Source organism: Leiobunum rupestre, chromosome 3 (assembly GCF_980474605.1).
Source record: "Leiobunum rupestre chromosome 3, qqLeiRupe1.1.hap1, whole genome shotgun sequence".
Lineage (NCBI taxonomy): Eukaryota > Metazoa > Arthropoda > Arachnida > Opiliones > Sclerosomatidae > Leiobunum > Leiobunum rupestre.
In genome coordinates, this window is record NC_143386.1 from 25,011,997 (window position 1) to 25,034,192 (window position 22,196).

Consider the following 22,196-nt stretch of genomic DNA (forward strand, 5'->3'; position numbering starts at 1 on the left):
ACAGTAAATCTCTTGGGTTCTGCCAGATGCATACATAAAATTGTTGGTGTATATTACACCTTAATTAATATACCACCTGAATACCGATCTACGATTGATCATATGCAGTTAATTTTACTTTGTAGAGATTCCTACTTCAAAGACCCTAATAATTGTCTTAAGAAACTAGTCTCGGACCTGAAAATTTTAGAAAATCAAGGGATTATTATAGGATGCAAACGGTACAGAGTATTTGTTACTTCCCTTGTAGGAGATAATCTTGGTCAACATGATGTAGGGGGATACCAAAAACATTTTAGAAATGGACAAATGTGTCGTTACTGCCAAGCTACAGGTGAAGAGATTCATGGCAGTGGCCCATTTATACTCAGAACGCCAAATAACTACAATGCAAGTATTGAAAGTTTAGCTTCCCAACCAAACATTAGCTCAATTAATGGAATAGTTAGAAACTCTATTTTAAACGAACTAAAGTATTTTCATGTATGCAACCCTGGATTAGCTCCATGCGTAGCTCACGACTTATTCGAGGGCATTGTGGCTTATTACTTATACCAGTTCTTGAAACAGTTTATAACTGTCAACAAATGGTTCTCTTGGAACTATTATAATTGGCAGCTAAAGCAGTTCAGATTTGAAGGCAATGATGTTAGCAATAAGCCGTGCTCTAGTAGACCGGGTAGTAAGAAATTAACTGGAGATGCATCTCAAATATGGTGCCTTTTGAGGCTCTTATCACTAATTCTAAAAGACAAAATAAAAAGTTTTTCAGACCCTGTTTGGGATCTATATCTTCAGTTGAAAAAAATAGTTGAGATAATTATGTCCCCCAAAATTTCTAAACTTGAAATTGCGTTATTAGTGATTTTATTAAGGGAATATAAACAAAGCCTTTTAACATGTTTTCCTGATTTCAATTTAAAAGCTTAGCATCACTACGTACTAGAACACTACCCTGAGCTCATTCTCCATTATGGGCCACTTATACGTCTCTGGACGCTTCGATTTGAAAGTAAACATTTTGTCTACAAGAAGTTTGCCCAAAATACTAAGAACTTCATCAACATAACAAAGACGTTATCTGAAAAATACCAAATTCAACAAGCCTACTTTTTGGCCGGAACTCCATTTCCACCTTTAGTTACATATTTCAGTACAAATTTAATTGAAAAGGCGATTTCAGAAGAGTTACTGCAAGAAATTGAAATTTGCCACCTAAAGAAAGAAAACATACTTTATTTGAAGAAAGTACAATACAAAGGAACTCTTTACGAAATGGGACTGTTTGTTGTTACTGAAGCTTCATATGACCATTTAAAATTTGGATGCATAAACACAATGCTAGTATACAAATCTCCAAATAATCAAGTTTTATGTTGGGTGAATTTGTTTGAAGGAAAACGTTGTGAAAAACTACACGTATTTGATCTGACCGAGACGAATAAGTATTTGTTAATCAATGTGGATGATCTGGCAGACTTTTATCCATTGCCCAGCTCCAACAACTTTGGGAAAAAGATAATAACACTAAAGCACAGTGTTCACCATTCCTAATTGTCTTACAGAAAACCACTTTAGGTAAAATGGGTTATGTTTCCCACGATATAGCTGTAATTTTTTCTATAATTTCTATGCTATTTTTCACTAGAAATTTGTTGTTAATTTTTATTTCCCTGATATTTTTAAACCAAATTAATACAAGAGTTGATCGAATATTTAACTGAAATAATTATTTTAGATGGAAGACGAATATCACTATGAGGAACCAATTGGGAGCCAGGCAGAAAAAAATCTTAAATAGAGCCTCAAGTGTATGGTATCTAAGGCATTGCCATTATTATCACCAATGTCTGCAGATGAAGTGGCAAATATACTAATCCTTACTGGTGTTGAAACTGACTCTGATGTACAATATGTGACAGAAAATGATCTGACACGGTTTTAAAACCAATACATATAAGAAAATTGATAAATTATGCAAAGTCATTGGAAAAGTTGAAGAAAAAGGAGAATGGACTTAGTAAGTTAAATAAATTTTATTATTATATTTAATGGGAATTATGGTAATATGTCACTGCATTTAGGGTGTGAAAATACCCTGACAATGTTCATAGGTGCACAACTTGCCTGAAATAATAAAGATTTATGACCAATTAAGGTCAACAGAAAATAATATATTTAAATAAGTATTTTAATGCATACTGAATTCTTAGTTGCCAGATTATTGGCAAGTTTGGTGATAAAAATATTTTCTGATAGTCGCTGGGCATTTGTTTTAAACTATTAGCATTTTTTATTGATTAAAATGTTAATTTAGTCTTTTATAAACCACCATTATCCATTATTTTCCAATTTTCGACTATTGATCCTGGCTTGGATAAAAGGCGCCATTTTAGGAACAATAAAAATGTTGATAACGTATAGAATAACTCTGCTATATGGTATCATAGTGTATTCGGGATTGGCTATGCAATTTAATAACTTTATAACAATGCCAGGTTTATGATATACGAAATGGGCTTTATTAATTCAAATTTCATTCATCTCTTATTTCAGACACTAGTGACTTGTTCAATAATGAAGTTTAAACAAATAATTATGCCGAGCCGTTGCTGGTTGATGACAGTGAAGGTGGAACAAGTGCGCTCTCCAGTGGCCAGGTATTTATTCAGTATTTTCAAAAGAAGAGTAATGAGTAAATTAGTGTTTTATTGGTTTGCTATGGGTGAGTATATAATTTTAATTTTTGGTCCAACTTTAAATTACCTAAAGGGGTGATAAACACTCAAGTAATTTGAAGATGCATAATAAATATGCTACTATTAAAATTATTTTACAACAACCGTTTTCCACATTTGTATAAGGTCTTAATTAGTACAGTCGATATACAGTTGCAGATCAAACAAATTGCAATAATTATTTACTTTTAATTCAAGATTTAAAAAATGTGCTGACATGTTTTCTGAAGTTTCCTTGTGCCCACTCCCTTTCTCGAAAAATTTTTATTATTGTTGTAAAATATTTATAATTTTATATTTATAGGATTCTTAAAATGTTTGAGGAAATTTTTATACATATATCAAATCATTAACAAGTTGCCTGAGCCTTAATTAAGTACACCCCACACACTGAAGTATTCCATAGATTTTCATAGATGTATTGTTGAAATTGTACATGGTGTAAACTGCGTATCTTTAACTCATAAAATGTTCTTAATTGTTTTTCCATATTTTAACGGAAGACGTTTATTTATTCAGTTCCGTTACTGACAAAAAGGATAATGTATTTGTGAAAGATATGGAGCTGGCATATCTGTAATTTGTTATTCGGATAGTGTTTTAAAATATGAGAACCTTCAAAGCAAATTTTGTGTTGTTCCTATCTGCTGGAACCTTAATTAAAGCCTATCAAATTAAAAAGTATTACAAAAAAATTGTATAAAGATACGTAGCTCATATGTATAATTTCCACAATCTCTATTAAAACAGTGGGGAGTGCTTAAGGAACTTGTTCTTAGTTGATTCTATCAAATTTGTATTTGGAACATGTTTTATTGGAATTCGTATGTTAAGTCGTTAGAGATCACTACAATTTATGTGGGAATTTCTAAATTAAAAAAAAATTACAACAATGAAAATATTTCGGGAAGTCTGAGGGAAAAGTATAGGAAAGTAGTGATGTAGAGCAGTAATGATATTGTTTATCTAGAAACTCCGAAATTATCTTGTAGTTGGTTTGATGTACCAATGTATTTTTATTGTAGGTCGACTGTAACTATCTTCAGATCTTGTACCTATATAAATTATAAAATTTTATTTTTAAATTTAACTCGCACTACAGTTGTAAAACTTTATTTAATTTTTTTATTTGGTTGCAAGATCTGATAGAAATCTGTCCAAACAAAAATAAATTTATAATATTGTTTTAGTTAATGCATTAATTATATAAAGTACTGATATTTTAGGTTGAATATGGCAATTATATTTGGGTTGAAAACTACAAAATTAAGATCGATATTTTCTCAAAGCCTGTTCAAAAAGCATTACTCAGCAATAAAAGTTTAGAAGCGTCATACCGTAGTATCGTTGTAAGAACTTTAGTTGATGATGCTGCAAAAAAATGTGTCAGGCCCTCATATGGCAGTATGAGGAAGATTTCAAAGCATTTTATGAAGAGGTTCCCGAATTCAATAGTGGACAAAGTTGGTGACAAGAAAATTGGTCTAGGTGATGCACTTTTCGTGAGGCAATTACAAAACCGACTTGATCATCTCTCACGAAGTGGAAAGGGTGCATTTGCTCGAGTGAAGGATATGAAAAAAAAACAAAAAACTAACGCTGAAATTTAACACGGATTCAATTAATTTAAATCCGAAAGCCAGTGAGGGTGATTTAAACACTTGCGAGTGTACACTTTTTGTCCCCGGACAAGCGAAAAAAACCACCTACTGAAACTACTTTCAAACCGGGTATAAGAGCAAATGTCGGCTCTATCATTGCCACCTGTATTATGAAAGGCCCCAGTTTATAGAGATGGCCATGAATCTATCCGATTTCTTTTTACTTCCTTTTTCGAGAGCATGGTGCCATCTTTTAATGGAAAAGGTAGCTCAAATTCAATATAGCCAATTAACAACGTCGTCAAAGAGCCCTTGTAGAGTATTATAATTAGACAAATTATATTTTATTTAGTGGTCTTTAACCAAAATTATATCCCCTGTTAAAACGAATTTTTAAAATAACTGTTAAGTGATGGACCAGTTTACAAACGATCCAATGAACGCAAGGGGTACCTTTAATTAAGTACCGTTTTTAATTTAGTTGTTAGCGACATCCATTGAAAAAAGGTATTGACCAGTTTACAAACGATCCAATGAACGCGACGGGTACCTATAATTAAGTACCGTTTTTAATTTAGTTGTTAGCGACATCCATTGAAAAAAGGTATTGACCAGTTTACAAACGATCCAATGAACGCGACGGGTACCTATAATTAAGTACCGTTTTTTATTTCGTTGTTAACGACATCCATTGAAAATAAGTTATTGACCAGTTTACAAACGATCCAATGAACGCGAGGGGTACCTATAATTAAGTACCGTTTTTTACTTCGTTGTTAGCGACATCCATTGAAAAAAAGAGTTACTTCACAATGAACCGACACTTGCTTTAAATCCTTTCGAACAAAAACCATTATTTATTTATGATTATAAAATTAAATTATATTATATTATTTTATATCCGCTCTTTTAAAAGTCTTTCATTAAAAAGATAAAATACTTTTAAAAATATTGAAACCTTTTTCCGAAGAAAGTTACTTTTTTCTTTCAGATAACTTATTTTACATTTAATTAAATTAGTTTAACTCAATTTATTAAACATTCCTTTCATTGCCGGCTAATACAATTTATAGCCAAATATGACGGTTTTGGCCTAGCTTTTCGAAAATATTCTCCAAATTTTAAACCCAACTTTCTCCAAAGGTTGCGAAGGGAATCTTAGAAAAATTATGAAATGGACTAACTGTAACGTTTTCTAATAAACGTCGGAAAAATTATAGTTAACCACATGCGTCTCTCGGAATAAATGGCGTGTTAACATCCTCCGAAATGGCTTTTTCCAACACTTTAACTAGTTGTACCTATTGTTTGAAATAACTTACGACTCGGAATTTTTGTCCACCTTCTAAATTCGCTAAGATCTATCGAATGACACCAACGAAAACCCGGTGCTCCTTCAGCGAAAGTAACTTGGCCACTACGCCACTTTCCATTATTTCATTATTACAAAAATGTATATATGATTAGTAAATTAGCACTGTGTAAATCGTCATTCTTAGGTAATGCAATTATAGTATGTTTCACGATGGAGTTGACAGTAAGAATAAGGCTTTGTAGCTATCTCTTTAGTATGATCATAAGTCTATAATATGTTTCCAACGTTTCTAACATAAAATAAATTACGATTAACCTGCTTTCTTTCAGGAAAAACCTTTTAGTTTAGGCATTTTAATTTTATTCTGCATGTGTCCAGATTTAACTTATGACGTAAGACATCGAAGACCATAAAACAGTAATGGAATCACAACATAATCAAACTCCGTTCAAAGTTCTAATAAATGAGGTAAGATTTATAATTTATATCAAGGGGTTAACCACTTCCTCATATTATGTACACCAATTACAGCGAGTACAGCTAAACATGTAATCGATTACGTAATCACTTTAGTACAGTCAAAGCTACGGGCTTGTACACCGATTACGGATAGCGGTCCGACCCTCGGTTTCTTTTGGTCAGTAAATACAGTATGGAAGCTTCAGCCGTGGTCCAGCCTTGATACTTCTCCTAGTACATCAGAGTGCTGCGCGTGGAACACTTCTACAGGCGCTGTAATACCAAGAAAAGACCAATGGGAGAATTAGAAGCGCATTTTCCAAATGCTTTTTCGGGCGATTGGTTAAAGGTGTTACTGTGTTTGTTCCTGCAACTGAAGCTCCAGTTTCCGTTGTCGGAGTGGCGATTCGGAAAAGTTAGATTCTCGCTTGTTGGTTTACTTATTTTGAATTTAAAAAGTTCGGAAAATAAGGATATCTTGAAATTTTTACCATTACTACGTAGTGAGCGATAATGTGTTCTTAGGAATTAGTAAATCATTTACAAACTACGCTAAAAAAATCACATCTGCTGCTTTGTCAATAAACCAATCGCCCGAAAAAGCATTTGGAAAATGCGCTTTCTAATTCTCCCATTAGTCTATTTTTGGCCTACCAGCGCCGGTAGAAGTGTTCCACCCGCCGCACTCTAGTGTACTAGGAGAAGTACCAAGGCTGGACCACGGCTGAGGCTTCCACCCTGTATGTTTGCAATTAAAAAGAACCAAAGTAATTTTTTTATTTACTGTGTAAAGAGTGTGAAACTAACAGTAGTTTAAAAGTTTATTTAACATTGACATGACAGTATCATGGAATTTGCAGTAAAAATAACGTGAATGGTGGAACTTGAAAGAGGGTCCGTGGAAGATAATAGAGTTAGTTTCTCTTACAGACGTACAAGTTTTCCCTACACCTTTTACAAGTGTTGTTTATTGTCTTAACAACGTTTATGACAACCAGAAAATAAACGATGACAATTATTTATTTCGTTTTAAAAGTAGTTGAGAAATATTAACGAAACCAATTATAAATTATTATTTCAATAAGATTATCATTCTTAGTACAATTAAAAATTTATAATTAAAATGTCTAATAAATATTAACTATTTAAACAATGCGCAACTATTGCAAAGAATGTAAAAGAAAATCAAGAATCGGCGCTTTTTATCGCAAATTTATGCTGTATCTTGGAATAAATTATGCAGTAAACGTTGCGAGAATGATAATTTTAATTGCAATAAGTGATATTATTTTGAATACAGATAAACAGGTTAAACATTAATTGGTTTGGTTGAACATTTTATGAGTCAATTTCTTCGCGAGTAATGAACCCATCTTTGTTGGCGTCCACGTCATCGAAGTAGTCAGTGACGTCATGGACCGACCGAGACAAAGTGGACTGGACGTTCCTCTGGACCCAAGCGTGGCTCTCTTCGCGGTTCAGTCGGCCATCGCCATCGACGTCGGCCACTGCGAAGATGGAGTCAGGGATGCTTTCTTCGGAGACGGAACGCCAAGCCCGGCAATGTGTGCAGGTCCCCGTTCGGCAACCCCTGTCGCAGTTGCAGCCGAAAATATTGCAATGTCCGTGAGCGCAATATGGTGTGCGACTAGTGCAATCACCGCAAGCATTGCCAATCACTGGGAAAAACCAGGGCAGGGGTGACAACATTCTGCAGCTGCAACATCGATAAACAATACAACTGCAGCCAAACCAAAAGCGCAGCTAACTCAATCTTGGGTAAGCCCATTTCTAAAAGATATAAAACCAATTTTTGTTTAATTTCCACAGAAATTATATACTCAAAGTCAGTGTGACCTCCGATTTTAAAACTATAGTCATTTAAAATGGACGATGGGTAAATTATTTGAATCGGTTTTTGAGCCTTTTAGTTATTCTGAATATTTAAACTAAACATACGTTTTTAGAGTTTGTTTTTGAATTAGATCATTAGTTTTGGAGTTAATTTTTAAGCTGATATCCAGATTTTTTAGTTAATTTTTACAGTTTATTTCAAGATTTCTGAAATATATTGTTTCTGTAAGCTGGTCGATTTTTTTAAAAATAATTATTATTAAACATCAGAGGATCATTATAAATAGTTAATTGGAGGCGGCAGGCGTTCAGTGGCGCTACTATAAATGAATGCCAACCACACAGCAACTACATTGGCTACAACAACCTTAAACTTACGATATTGGCAGAAAAGCTCACATAGAAAAATCAGCAGGTTGTGTGCATCGAAAAATGACTAGTTTCCTGTGCAGTGTCTTTGCGTGGACCTTAGTTCATTGAAGCGGGTATGATTACGATTACCAACGGGTCAATGATTTTTTAAGTGTGAATTTTAGATTTTAAATAATTTTAAAATTAAAAGAATAATTTATTCATTAACCTTATTTTGTTCATTAATCGTGTCAGCAATCCAAATCTTACATTAATAACAATCGATATTTTTGCCAGCGAGCAAAATCTAAATAATTTTAAACAACACGTGTATTTTGAGATGCGCTAAAATGTATCGATTCTTGTTAAATAATCTTATATTTGACTTTGAAAGGAAAATCTAAAACGAACAATTTGAAACGACGGGACAGAGTTCATATTACAAAGAAACGAAGTAAAAATGCTTTGCATTCTTACCGTACTTGAAATGAAATTCCTTTCTTGGGAACTGTAACGAGTCAATGCTAAACCGTTGTTTCCACACTTCCTTTTATACGCTGAACTCTTTCGTAATTTGCAATATCTTTTATCTTAGTATTTGAGCTTTGTGTCGTTCAAAAGAAATGAAGTTCTTAAATTTTAACTTTTAAAATGAGAAAATCGAAGATACGATAAAGAAAATAAATAAGACCATTTTATTTTAAGAAAAATATTGGTGAGTTTCAATAATGCATCTTGGAAGAAGTTACATTATTTTAACACGTCAAAGCGTGGTAAATTAATTGTGAACGACTCTAGTTTCTCAACATGGCTGGGAAACCATCGCTAGAATACTGTCTATATTCAATACATAATCCTAAATTTATATATTAAACATATTATTTACCATGGTGAATATTAGTAGAAATTATGTGTAATTCAGAGAAAACTGCATGGTATTAGAAGATAAAACTTTATTTTAAACAAGACGTTTCGAGCCGAGGCTCTTCTTCAGTCGTTCGTTAGTTTTAATTTGATTTAAAATTTTACCACGCGCCATATACAAGTTCCAATATCACGTGAGCAGAAGGTCAACGTGTTAAAAAATAAACAAACGTTTTTCTGATTATAACAATTTACGTGTGTAATAAAATCAATGAAACCGATAAATCCAAAGTATATGTAAGTCAGTGTGAATTATTAAAATAGAAATATAAATTAAAAATTTTGAATAACAATATTACCCCAATTAGTTACTTCCTGACATCCTTTATTTAAATTGAAATTACCTAGTTTACGAATATACAATCCTTCATAGAATTTTCTTTTGTACCAATTGGTTTCACGTTTTAAAATTTTGTAATCATCCCATTTAATAGAGTGATTTAACGTAGACCAAATATGTTTTTAAATTCCGTTATTCATATCACCCTTAGCCACACAGGATTTAAGTTCACGAATCCTGTCCAAAATGGAACGTTTTGTTTCACCAATATACGTTTTTCCACATGAGCAAGGGATTTCATCAATAACGCCTCGAATGCCGGAATCCTCTATTTTAGGTTTTAATTGAGAAATTTGATTTTTTTAATATTAGTGGTTTTTGATACTAAGTTTATTTTATAATTTTTCAAATTTCGTTTAAGTTTCTCTGTGGTTTTAAGTATATAGGGTAAAACTAAAACCTCCTTAGTTTTACTTTTCATATCAGGAGGCATACTGATTAAGTTTCTGTTAAATATGGTTTCTATAAGTGTTTTTGGATAATCCGATTCAATTAACAGATTTTTAATTTTTAATTTATCCGCAATTGGGTTATCAGATATGGAATCAATATGGTGTTTTAAACATTTTACGACTGATGTTTTCACATGGTTGGGGTGGTTCGAATTAAAGTTTAAAAAGGTTTTTGAATGAGTAGGCTTTTGGAATAATGAAAAGTTTAGTTTACCATTAACATTTTTAATAAATAGGTCTAAAAAAAAGGAATTTCGTGGTTAACTTCTAGTTCAATAGTGAATTGCATAGAGTTATGCAATTTATTTAAATCATTGTGAAAAGTGGTTAAAGAATCCAAGTCTTCCTTCCATACAAAAAATATATCATCCATAAAACGAAGCCAGCAAGCCAAATGATTTTTGTCCATGTCCGACCCAAAAATGGTATCCTCTAGATTTTCCACGAAGAGATTTGCTATAACCGGTGATAATGGATTACCCATTGCTAGGCCGTCTTTTTGTTTATAAATTTGGGAATTAAAGTTAAAATAAGTACTATTTAAACATAGTTCCGAAAGCTTCAGAATTATATTAATTTTAAGAGATCTTTGTGATAAATTAGGGTCAATTCTCAATTTAGATTCCAATAATTTAAGGGCCTCAGTTATAGGGATACTACCATTCATATCAGTTATATCAAAACTCCCTAAGACGTCATTCTGGGATAAGACAGAGCAATGGGATTTTAGTTTTTGAATACAATCTTCAGAGTTTTTTAATTTTATGTAATATAATTTCCCCTTTAATTGGAAACAATATTTCTTGTTTAAAAAACTCTGAAGATTGTATTAAAAAACTAAAATCCCATTGCTCTGTCTTATCCCAGAATGACGTCTTAGGGAGTTTTGATAAAACTGATATGTATGGTAGTATCCCAATAACTGAGGCCCTTAAATTATTGGAATCTAAATTGAGAATTGACCCTAATTTATCACAAAGATATCCTCTTAAAATTAATACAATTCTGAAGCTTTCGGAACTATGTTTAACTAGTAATTATTTTAACTTTAATTCCCAAATTTATAAACAAAAAGACGGCCTAGCAATGGGGAATCCATTATCACCGGTTAAAGCAAATGTTTTCGTGGAAAATCTGGAGGATACCATTTTTGGGTCGGACATGGACAAAAATCATTTTGCTTGCTGGCTTCGTTTTATGGATGGCAAATTAAAACTAACGAACGACTGAAGAAGAGCCTCGGCTCGAAACGTCTTGTTTAAAATAAAGATTTATCTTCTAATACCATGCCGTTTTCTCTGAATTAAACATAATTTCATCCTAAATTTAGTTTATCATTATGAAGATACTACTAACAAGGAAACTGCGCGAGGTGAAAAACGCTTTTTTTTTAAACTCGGGAGTTTGGTTAACTTTGTGTATTTCGAAATTTACAATGGGCTATCATTTTTCCATGGCAACCGAAATCGTTTTTGACAACTAAAACGCTATTCTGTTAATTAAGTTTGTGTTAACTAAAAATTTCAAACAACGAAACAATTTATTAAAAATATGAGATAGAAAAATACGAAAACGAAGATTTAGGTAAACCGGATTTTATTCAGCTATTTTTAATAAATCTTGGTAAAATCAAAAGTTAATTGAATATATTATCATTATTTTGTAACTGTTTATAAATTTATGGGTGTTAAGTATTTGGATTAAACAAGTACCGCGGTAAAAGAATGGGTTATTGAGAAAAATTCAATCAAATATTTGGTAATTTAAATATATTTCTGTAAATTCAAGATTGTGGATTTATAATCAAAATTAGCTAGTTTCGAATACCGTTGATTTGACTCCATGAATTTTGGGGTTAAATTAAATAAATTGTGTAGTTTAAAATAATTTTAATAATTTATAAGATTGGAAAAATTAATTGAACATTCAAATTTCTGGTTTTACAAACAATCCAATGTACAATTCACGTACAGGGTAGCCGGTGCCGCTGGGTCGTACATACATTTTAACTCGTTACACTTAAAATTCGACGCTAAATTTACCGGCCTCGTTATCCCAATATAATTTTCTTAAATCTAAGCCCAAAAAGTTGGGAATTTGCCCAATTAACTATTTTTCCTCTTTAGGCTTTGTGCATTAGATATTTTATTCAAAATTAAGTCCGATAACGTTAAAAAATATTTTATTTTGGGTTAGGTCAAGACCTTGCTACTTATATCTTGGGTTATATCGGCAAATAATAAATTAACGTAAGGTTTTGGAGGTATCTTGAGGGACACCCATTTTTGTGATTTTCCATTTTTGCGTAAAACTCTACATAACCAGGAAGTACAGAACGGGAGTCGTTTTGCCAGAGGTATGAGCGTTCTCAACCAAGAAGCCAGAGAATAGATGTGGGGTTAGTTGAAAAGGGGTGGTGAGGTTGTAAAAATACACCTTTTTGCGCTATCTACCTAATTTTTGTGGCTTTGTTGATTACTGAGGAATGTGGCTGCCTTTTTGAATCGTTTTTCATTAGATAATGTGGACATTATATTACGATTTACTCTGAAGTAACAATGGTCCGTGCTAGTTTTTACCACGAGAGTGTAAAATTTGATATCCACTACTTTAACCGGATAGTCGCTGTCAATAGATGGCGTTAAATAGTAAAAATTTTGCAGATGTGCTTGCTGAAGTGTAGGTTATTACAGTAGAAACAAAATAAAATTCCTATTTTCATCTCAAGTTCTGTACTTCCTTACATTAAGTTAAATTTTCATTTAAGTTATATTTTTGAAAAGCTATGGCTAATTATAATCTAGATTTGAAATTTCGTAACTTAATTTTTATTTGAAGTAAGGTTTTTTGCACAGCGCATACGCAAGATATATTTTAACGTTGACAGGGTTCCAATAGGCGAAACTATAAAGTCCAGGGGGGTGGAAAGATGGTAGTCACGTGACTTTGTGGAGAACTGCAGTGCCATCTGTCATTCATTTTATTTTGCTAATGGTGGTTTAAATTTTGAACGATTATTTATTTACTATTTATATTTAAAACACTTTGTAATAGAAGAGTGGAAGTTAATTAGCTGTCTGCAGTATCTGGAAGGTTTTTTGTTTTTTCTTTAACGTCGCACGGCCGCCGACTATGAACACAAGTCATCGAATCGAAGTTGGCTGTGAAAAGGAAGTCACGTGATTTTGTTTTCCCATTTTAACAAGTTGATTAAGACCAAATTTACATTATAGTTTCGCCAATTGGAGTTTCCCTCTGGCGCAATCCATCCAAGCCGCCAAAGGCGAAACATCGCATCGCGCGTCCTTATCATAAATAACAATACAGGGTTTGAATAAAATGTCAAACTTAGTGTTACCATAAGTAACGTAATGAAATAAGTATGATCATTGGCGAAGTTGGGTTTCGTTAAAAATAGTCCAATTAAGTAACGTAGTAAAATCCACCAAAAAATAATCAAATTAAGTGTTATCATATTTAGCATTATAAAAATTATAGCTATAAGTATGGTCATTGGTGAAACAGGGTAGCGTTTTAAAAGTTAAATTGAGTGTTACCATAAGAAACGTATTAAAATAAGTTTGATCATTGTCGAAATAGGGTTTCGTTAAAAATAGTCCAATTAAGTGTTATCATAAGTTACGTAATAAAAATAAGGCTGATCATTGGCGAAATAAAAATAGTCAAATTAAGTTTTATCATAAGTAACGTTACAGAAATAAAAAGTAACGTTACAGAAATAAATATGACCATTGGCAAAAAAAGGTTTCGTTAAAAATTGACAAATTAAGTGTTATCATAAGTAACGTAAGATATTAAGTGTGATCATTGGCCTACGCAGAGAATGGAAGGCGAAATAAACGTTTGCTCCGGTATCATTTGCGGTTACTTTAAAATTAGTTTTAATTTACTAAGTTAGGATTCTTGGGCCTATAGTGGTGTAAACACACCCTCAGCTGTAAGGGCTATACGATTTAACGATCGATACAACTAGCTGAGGCTAGCCACCAGTTAGTCTTCTATATTATCAGGAGCGCTTGGTACGTTGGTCGTTCGTTCATTCGAGCTTTTCCGTAGTCAGTTAGCAAACCAAAGGCTTCGTTACTGGGGTGAGTGAGGAGGAAAAGGGTCAAATGGGTGAGTTTCGACGAAAGGGCAAGGGTCGCTATGAGAGAGGAGAGACCCATCCCATTAAAGGAATTTTAGGGGTCACGTACTCCCATGTTATCGTGGGCCGCTGTTAATTTTTCCCCTTTTACCTTTCGTTTTAGTTTTGGTTTCGTATTAACCCCCTCCCCCCGCTGAACGGTTTTGATATTCTACTCTTCGCTTCGAAGAACCAAGGTTTTTCACTTTTCTTTCATATAAGAATTGGTGTTTAAGAGAAGGGGTGGGATGCACATGTGACCGAAAAGAGGGCATACACACCAGCGATTCAATAGGAGAACGCAACTTTAGATGGAGAAATTCAAGACGGGTTAGATACCGTGAAAAAGTGGAGACAAAGCACTTCCTTTCTGTGGTCTTACGCTAGACTGACTAGTCGCCGGTCATCTCTTTGGATTGTTTCGTTTCGAGGTTGATATTTCCCCTAAATAAACTTGACTTCGAGGGATTCAGAAATAGGAGATATTTTCGAGGGTGCAAAAAGGCGCACTATTATTATTACTGAGGGAGGAGGAGGGCGAGAGATATCCCCATTCGTGCACTTCGACCAGTGGTCCATTGCGCTACCCCAAAGCTTAAGACTTAAAAAATACAATATTCGACACAAAACGGAAAATCCGCCTGGCTGGCATGTTATAGAAATCAGAGGTTTGCCACTGATGCATACCAAGATGCTCGATTCTTTGGGCAAAGTAATAATGGTACCTACAAAGCACATGAGAGGAAGTTTCCTCCTCAACGTGACAAGCCCTACAGATTGGATCAACATTCATTCCAATCAAGTAAAGATGTTAAGTAGACAGTGGCCTGTTAGTAGGCCAACCACCAACCTCATAATGGACTTAGAAAGCGAGAGCAGCTCTTTTGCTCTCTGCCTAGAGGGGCCCAATATAAACTCTTTAGCTAAATATTGAGTTGACGGTCAGTCATATAATAAGAGATAAGTCAGCGCACTAAGCTAGAAGGGAGACAAACGGCAGGTTCAGGACTAAAGAACCCAGCCCGTGCCCACTTCTTGGCCAACCCCCGATCTAATCACAAAACCCTCTGATCCAGAAGATAAATAACCTGGATTGCAGATGGTTCTAAGACTAATTCTAACAAGTTTGGAATGCATTGCCTTACTAGGAACCTCGGCTTCTACAGCGTTTTACAAGCGGAAATTGCCGCTATTTGCTACGGTGTTGACTTTTGTAATCAAAGGGAGATTCATGGCAAGGTTATCCAAATTTATTTGTAAAGTCAAGCGGCTGTTTAAATCTCCTCTCGGAGCTATGCACCTACAATAAATTTCAGCTCTATTCAATTCGTGGCTATCGGGGGCTGGCCAAGAAGTGGGCACGGGCTGGGTTCTTTAGTCCTGAACCTGCCGTTTGTCTCCCTTCTAGCTTAGTGCGCGGCCTTATCTCTTATTCTATGACAGAATAACGAGTTAATCTCGGGCCCCTATAGGCAGAGAGCAAAAGAGCTGCTCTCGCTTTCTAAGTTCAATATCAGGCTGGTTGTTGGCCTGCTAACAGGCAAGGCTCCTAAAGGGTCATATGAGCCAATAACTGGTGGCAGAGCTGCCAGATTAATAATAGAAATTATGGTATCGACGATAAAAAAGTATGAAATTCTCGGAAAAATTAATGCCCCTCCCAATTATGAAGTGTTCAGCTTGTTAGGCGGGAATTACAAACTTAAATGTAAGGCTTTAATCGTTTTAAGTGTTTTTCGTAAGGATTACATGTTCTTGAAAAACTTGTATCTATAATTAGCCATAGTAACTAACTTTTAAAAATTTTAAGTCATCGAACTTTATACAATTTTTTTATTATACATGTATATACATGTTTTTCATGTATGCCTATTAATCCACTTCTGTGTAAATTTATAACAAAACGTTGTAAAAAGGTAAAATAAATACATAACAAAACTTAACTTTTATATAGTAGGAATATATAAAATATTACCTTCTCATTCAAGGTCAAGTACAAATATATATATATATATATATATTGAAGGAATTCAGTATAAAACTTAACTTTTATTTAGTACGAATACATAAGATATCGCGTTTTTGTTTCAATTTGAAGTCAGGTACATTTAGTTATGGAACTTTTGAATAAAGGTAGATAAGAAATTTTACAATCCTATATGTGTCATATTACAGTTATCTAAAATGATTATTGATCACTTAAAAATGGTAATTAGTGGATGGGCTCTGTTATAGTTTAACTCAAATTGTACATTTTCATTACTACAAATTATTAAAAGATAACTCAATAGAAAATTAAATTTTCTTCATATAGAAAATTAAATTGATGATTTTGTTGGGCAATACATCACATTGAGATTGTTGATAAACAATTATAATTTTAAACCATAACAGATTATTATAATTTTTACCTCCCCCTAGGAGGGGTTTTACAATCGCCGTGTCTGTCTGTCTGTGGGTCTATCAGTCTGGACAGCGAACTTGTACCTATTTTCGGGGCAAAGTGTAATCCCTGCGTTCGCAGTTTCTTGGAATTAGGGAAAAGCTATTCCAAAAGAGGCCTCTTTTTGTCATTGCGTGTAGTATATATATTTTTTTTCAATTTGCGTTAGTATCGGGCTGGTTTGGACCCGAGTCCTCCTGCACGACAGGTGAGCGTTCTACCACAGAACAACGAATACATGTTAAGCTTCACCGAAAATTAAAAAACCAAACCCATTAATCCAAAAAATTAAATGAACATTGTTAAATAACTTGACTAATTGTTTTATTACCAGATTTTTTAACGGATAACGAAAACAAAATATTTATTTTAACCTTTGTCTACAACTTTCAGGGGAAAATGGTGAAAGTCACGTTTTTAAGAATTTTGTAGTTAGTTGTCCGGGTGCTTTAAAAGAAAAAACACATTTTTATGTTGTTTATTTTCAACCGAAACCACTTTTCGATTAACCCTTTACCTTTTTTTTATTCAAAGAAGGAAGAAAGAAGGGCTGATTGAGTCTGAGAAGACCGCGAGCCCGGTGAAGTCGGCCACCTGATTTATCAGGGCGAGAAATGTGTAACGGCCACGCCAACGGGGAGATACGTGGGGATAGGGGTGGGGACACCTGTGGCGAAAGTATTCCAACCACCCGTTGGGGGATTGGTGGTCGTCCTCACACGGCCATCCACAAACTCTGCCTCCCAGAAGCTTCGGATTACAGGAGTACGCCACTACTCCCGACAACCCTTTAGCTACTTTTAAAAACAATCCCTAACCTGACTGAATGCTCGCGAGATCGAACTGGTTAAACAAAAACGAAGCGGGCTAAGTAAATTAGGCACAATAGAACGCTGTATATTTAGGGCGCCTTTAGCCCTGAATTAGGGACTAAAAATAGGGCACAAAACTACTTGAAGGCTAAAATATCTATTTTTGTCCATTTTCCGAAATGTTTGTGAGAGAGTAGTTGAGGATAAATGGATGTGCTTATAACCGCTGAAAAGGATTACGGTTTATTGCTCCCCGTTTAGGCGATACTAGATTTGCACCTTTAGAAAATGTCCTTTCCGATAGTACGATTGAACCTTGGATACTAAATTTTGATACTTATTTTCATTTATCTAGAATTTCAGATAAATATTAAAATCATTTTGATCCGTAATTATTATTTATAAAGAAAGGCTTTAGTGTATCAAATCTCTACAGGGAACGTATTCAACTCGGACGTAAAAATTATACTCGTGCCTTCCAAGGCTCGAGACAGTATTCAATATCCATCGGACGCGAAATTTATCGACGAAACTGTGGATGAATATACCGCATCACAGCTCAAAATTGACGCTTTGCTTAGGAATATTTTCTGATATTAAACCATATTTTCCTAAATTAAAAGAGACTTAAAACGGTTTTAAAATCACACTTTATTTATTTATAAAATCCAACGTTTCGGAGGAACTCTTTCTCCTTCTTCAGGGATTTTATTTAAAGTTTCACCTCCAAGTCTGGCACAAAAGATTTTGCCATCAAGATAATTGACATGTAGCGGCTGCTCTGAAGAAACCCGGTAACGAGGTTATCAATCAGAAGACTGATAAGCTATGCTAAGGATGTATCTTTGGAAACATTACTCGTCACAGCTTTGGCACTCGGGGAACGAATTCATTCGGATCTCTGGGTGCTATCACCGACTCCATCTTCTATCTTCACTTCAAGGACGAGTACTCCGGCATTCGTATCACATATTTCTGAAGTCGTGGATCGTTTCAAGGATTTTCTCGCATTCTGCCAGAACCATGAGCAAACCGTACGAGACATTATCAAGTATAACGTGACCGAGTACGTCAATGATAAATTTCGCCGAATAACAACGCAAGAATTTGGTCTGAGGCATCAAACATCAAGGCCATACAATCCTGAACAAAATGGAGTAGCTGAACGTGAGAATCGAACAATCATGGAGTCTGTTGGAGCGATGCTGTATTTGAAACCCAATCTGCCTTCAAAGCTGTGGGCTTAAGCTGCCAATACGACGACGTATATTCTAAATCGCACATCCCCAACTCGCTTCAAAGGGAAGACACCATACGAACTATGAACTAAAAAGCCGAATCCTTCAGTCAAGCATTTGTGAATTTTTGTAACCGATTGTTACGTTAATGTGCCAAAGGAGAATCGAAATAAGCTGTCTAAGAAAGATTTCAAACATTGGTTATGAAGATTACATGGATGGATATCGAGTCATCCGATCTCGAGATGTCCAGTTCGATCCTGAGATGTGTATACTCGAAACTAAACCGGGAGAACGAACGGCTGTCTCTAATCAGGGAGAGCAGAGTTCCGATGATCCGTCGATATTCCCGAAGACATGACATCCAGATCCGTCGATATTCCTAAAGACGTTATAGCCAGATCCGTCGATATTCCCGAAGACGTGACATCCAATTCCGTCGATGTTCCCGAAGACGTGACATCAAGATCAGTCGATGTTCAAGAAGACGTAACACCCATATCCGTCGATATTCCCGAAGACGTGAATCCAGATCCGTCGATGTTCCCGAAGACGTAACACCCAGATCCGTCGATATTCCCGAAGAAGTAACACCCAGATCCGTCGATATTCCCGAAGACGTGACATCCAGATTCGTCGATGTTCCCGAAGACGTAACATCCAGATCCGTCGATATTGTAACAAATTACTTTTATTTAAAAACCCTTCTCACAATTTTACCCATATATATCCAAACTTTTATTTTGACATTTTTAATCCTTTGAAAAAAATGTGGGCATTTCCTTTTTCTAAAGAATGTTGTTTCCCCTTTTAAAAAAGGCTGGTACCCCGGGCTGGTTAAACCCCTTGTAGGCAAAAACTTTCCACGCTCAATAGAGCATTACGTTTCACGAAGGAACACTTAGGCCTTCGAGAACTTACACTGCACGCAGGTGCATTTCAAGACCAATTTCCAGGAAATGAAAGTTGGATGAATATCCGGGCCTAAAAACACAAATGAATTTAGCGTAAAATGAGCGCGAGATAGAGAAAGTTCCACCTGAATCCAAATCGTCTCTGACCGAGAAGTTAAGAGTGACCTTCTCCGACCTCTGTGGCCGCCAACGATTTATTTTATTTTATCTTCAATGTGCCGGTCCGGTGCCCGACTAGGCCCATGCCGAGGTAAAATAGGTTTCGCTTAGTATTTTTTTTTGTTTTAAAGTTTTCGGTTTGACCATGCCAAAATAAGTCCCCCGAGACAAAATACTGTTCGAGATGTGTTGTGATAACCACCAGGACTATTTCCGTTAATCTGGAGCTTCAAGGGCAACTTAAACCTTCACCATGCTGCCACCGCTTATCAAGTCGCCGAAGGAATTTCGCCTTTGTACCGGTACCGTAAGTCGACACGCTACCTACTACAAACTAAAAGGGGTTAACCAGCCTTCGCATTTATAATATTGATCATTGTTTATTGAATTATTGTGTCCGATTTAATTAATGATTCCCCCCTAATTTTACTTTTTATTTCATTAAATGATTTGGATCCTAGAGACCAACCTGTTTAATATTATTTACTTAAGCCTTATGACGACACATTTAATTTTAATTATCCCTAGACAAAGTATGAAACTTAATTTAACTTTCCTCTTGTACAAGTGTTTATTTTTAATATTTAGATATATGGGTAAAACGTTTGTGTCTCGATGTTCCCGAAGACGTGACATTCCGATCCGTCGATGTTCCCGAAGACATGACACCCAGATCCGTCGATGTTCCCGAAGACATGACACCCAGATCCGTTGATGTTCCCGAAGACGTGACACCCAGATCTGTTTATGTTCCCGAAGACGTGACATCCTGATCCATCGATGTTCCCGAAGACGTGACATTCAGATCCGTCGATGTTCCCGAAGACGTGACATTCAGATCCGTCGATGTTCCCGAAGACGTGACATTCAGATCCGTCTATGTTCCCAAAGACATGACACCCAGATCCATCGATGTTCCCGAAGACATGACACCCAGATCCATCGATGTTCCCGAAGATGTCACATCCAGATCCATCGATGTTCCCGAAGATGTCACATCCAGATCCGTCGATGTTCCCGAAGACGTGACGTCCAGAACCGTCGAATTACCGACAGCAGTTACCGGGCCCGTCCACCAAAATCGTTTAAAATTCAGGAAAAGGGCAAACAATTGGAAATAAATCGATCTTTCTAGACAAAGACGAACGAAGATGGTATGATTTCCAAGTACAAGGCCAGACTCGTAGCCATGGGCTATGCACAGCGAGAAGTGATCGATTATGAAGAGACTTTTGCTCCAGTTGCCCGATTTGAAATTTTTAGAATATCCCTCAGTATCGTTGCTCACAAGAAATTACATTTAAAGCAATTTGATGTAAGGACAGCCTTCTTCAATGAAATATATCCAAGGAGATCTACATTCGCCAACCAAAAGGTTTTGATGACTGTAGCGGCTATGTCTGGAGTCTTAAAAAGAGTCTGTACGGTCTAAATCAATCGCCACGCTGCTCGAACGAGCGTATTGATCGAGATCTACAAAATTACGGCTTCATTCGTGCTGATGTTGATCATTGCCTGTACGTTTTTTTCGTCAGGAGGGACATTGCTTACCCTAATCCTGGACGTCAACGATGGTATCATTGCCGGAACTACAGATACTGATGTTGATTCTTTCCTCCGTCACTTCTGTGATGAATTCGAGATTACCACAAGAGCTGCCTCAAAATATCTTGGTGTCAAGAATCTATCAGTGTTTTCGTCATTCAATATTTAATTGCGATTCATGAAAACCATAATGTCAAAACCTGTGTTCTATTTAATATTTATACACTAGTAAAACTATAACAAGTTGGCAAACCAAAATATACCTCTCCTCGGAAGAATTGTCCCTAGTGGTATTAATTTCTCGAGATAACCCTTAAAAATATATATCCGCAATTTAGAGTTATTTGTTAAAAATGTTATCTCAGTTCTATCCCGCCCGGTATAAAATTTTAATTATAATTAAAATAATTGAGACGAAACGACCAATTTTAATTTATTCAGAATATCATAAGTTAAATAGTTACAACAGTGAGTTAGACGTAGTATCCCTTACGAAAATGGAGGATCATAATTTGATCAAAATTTGATTTAATTTATTGGATCCAAATGTGATCGAAAATTGGACAGATCAAACGGGGATCCAATTACAGTTGGATCCAATTTTGTTTTTACTTTAAGACCTCTCGATAACATTTAGGATCCAATTTATATCAAATTGGGATCCAAATTGGATCAAGTAAGGATAGATTTTATGAAATTTGAATGCCAATTGGATCCAATTTCGTAAATTGGGATCCAATATATATCACAATTTTACACATATTGAAATCCAATGAGATTGGATCAAATTGGGATCCAATGAGATTTGGAACCCGACTGGATCTAATGATATTGGATACGGTCTTGATCCAATTAGATTTGGATCAGCTCTTAATTCAATGAGAATTGGATCCAGTTGGGATCC

The 22,196-nt window shown here is 35.1% G+C and overlaps 1 long non-coding RNA gene across 3 annotated transcripts; it reads left to right on the plus strand.

Moving 5' to 3' along the window:
• The first annotated feature begins 2,589 nt into the window (after positions 1-2,589).
• On the plus strand, positions 2,590-21,601 carry LOC149949870 (uncharacterized). Of its 3 annotated transcripts, XR_016479973.1 has the most exons (4): positions 2,590-2,660; positions 6,033-6,122; positions 7,513-7,892; positions 20,336-21,601. It is a non-coding gene; the product is annotated as an uncharacterized LOC149949870 (long non-coding RNA). The 3 variants fall into 3 exon arrangements; XR_016479972.1 differs by lacking the exon at positions 2,590-2,660 and having other exon boundaries at positions 5,427-6,122; positions 7,516-7,892; XR_016479974.1 differs by lacking the exon at positions 2,590-2,660 and having other exon boundaries at positions 5,431-6,122.
• The last annotated feature ends 595 nt before the right edge of the window (positions 21,602-22,196 follow it).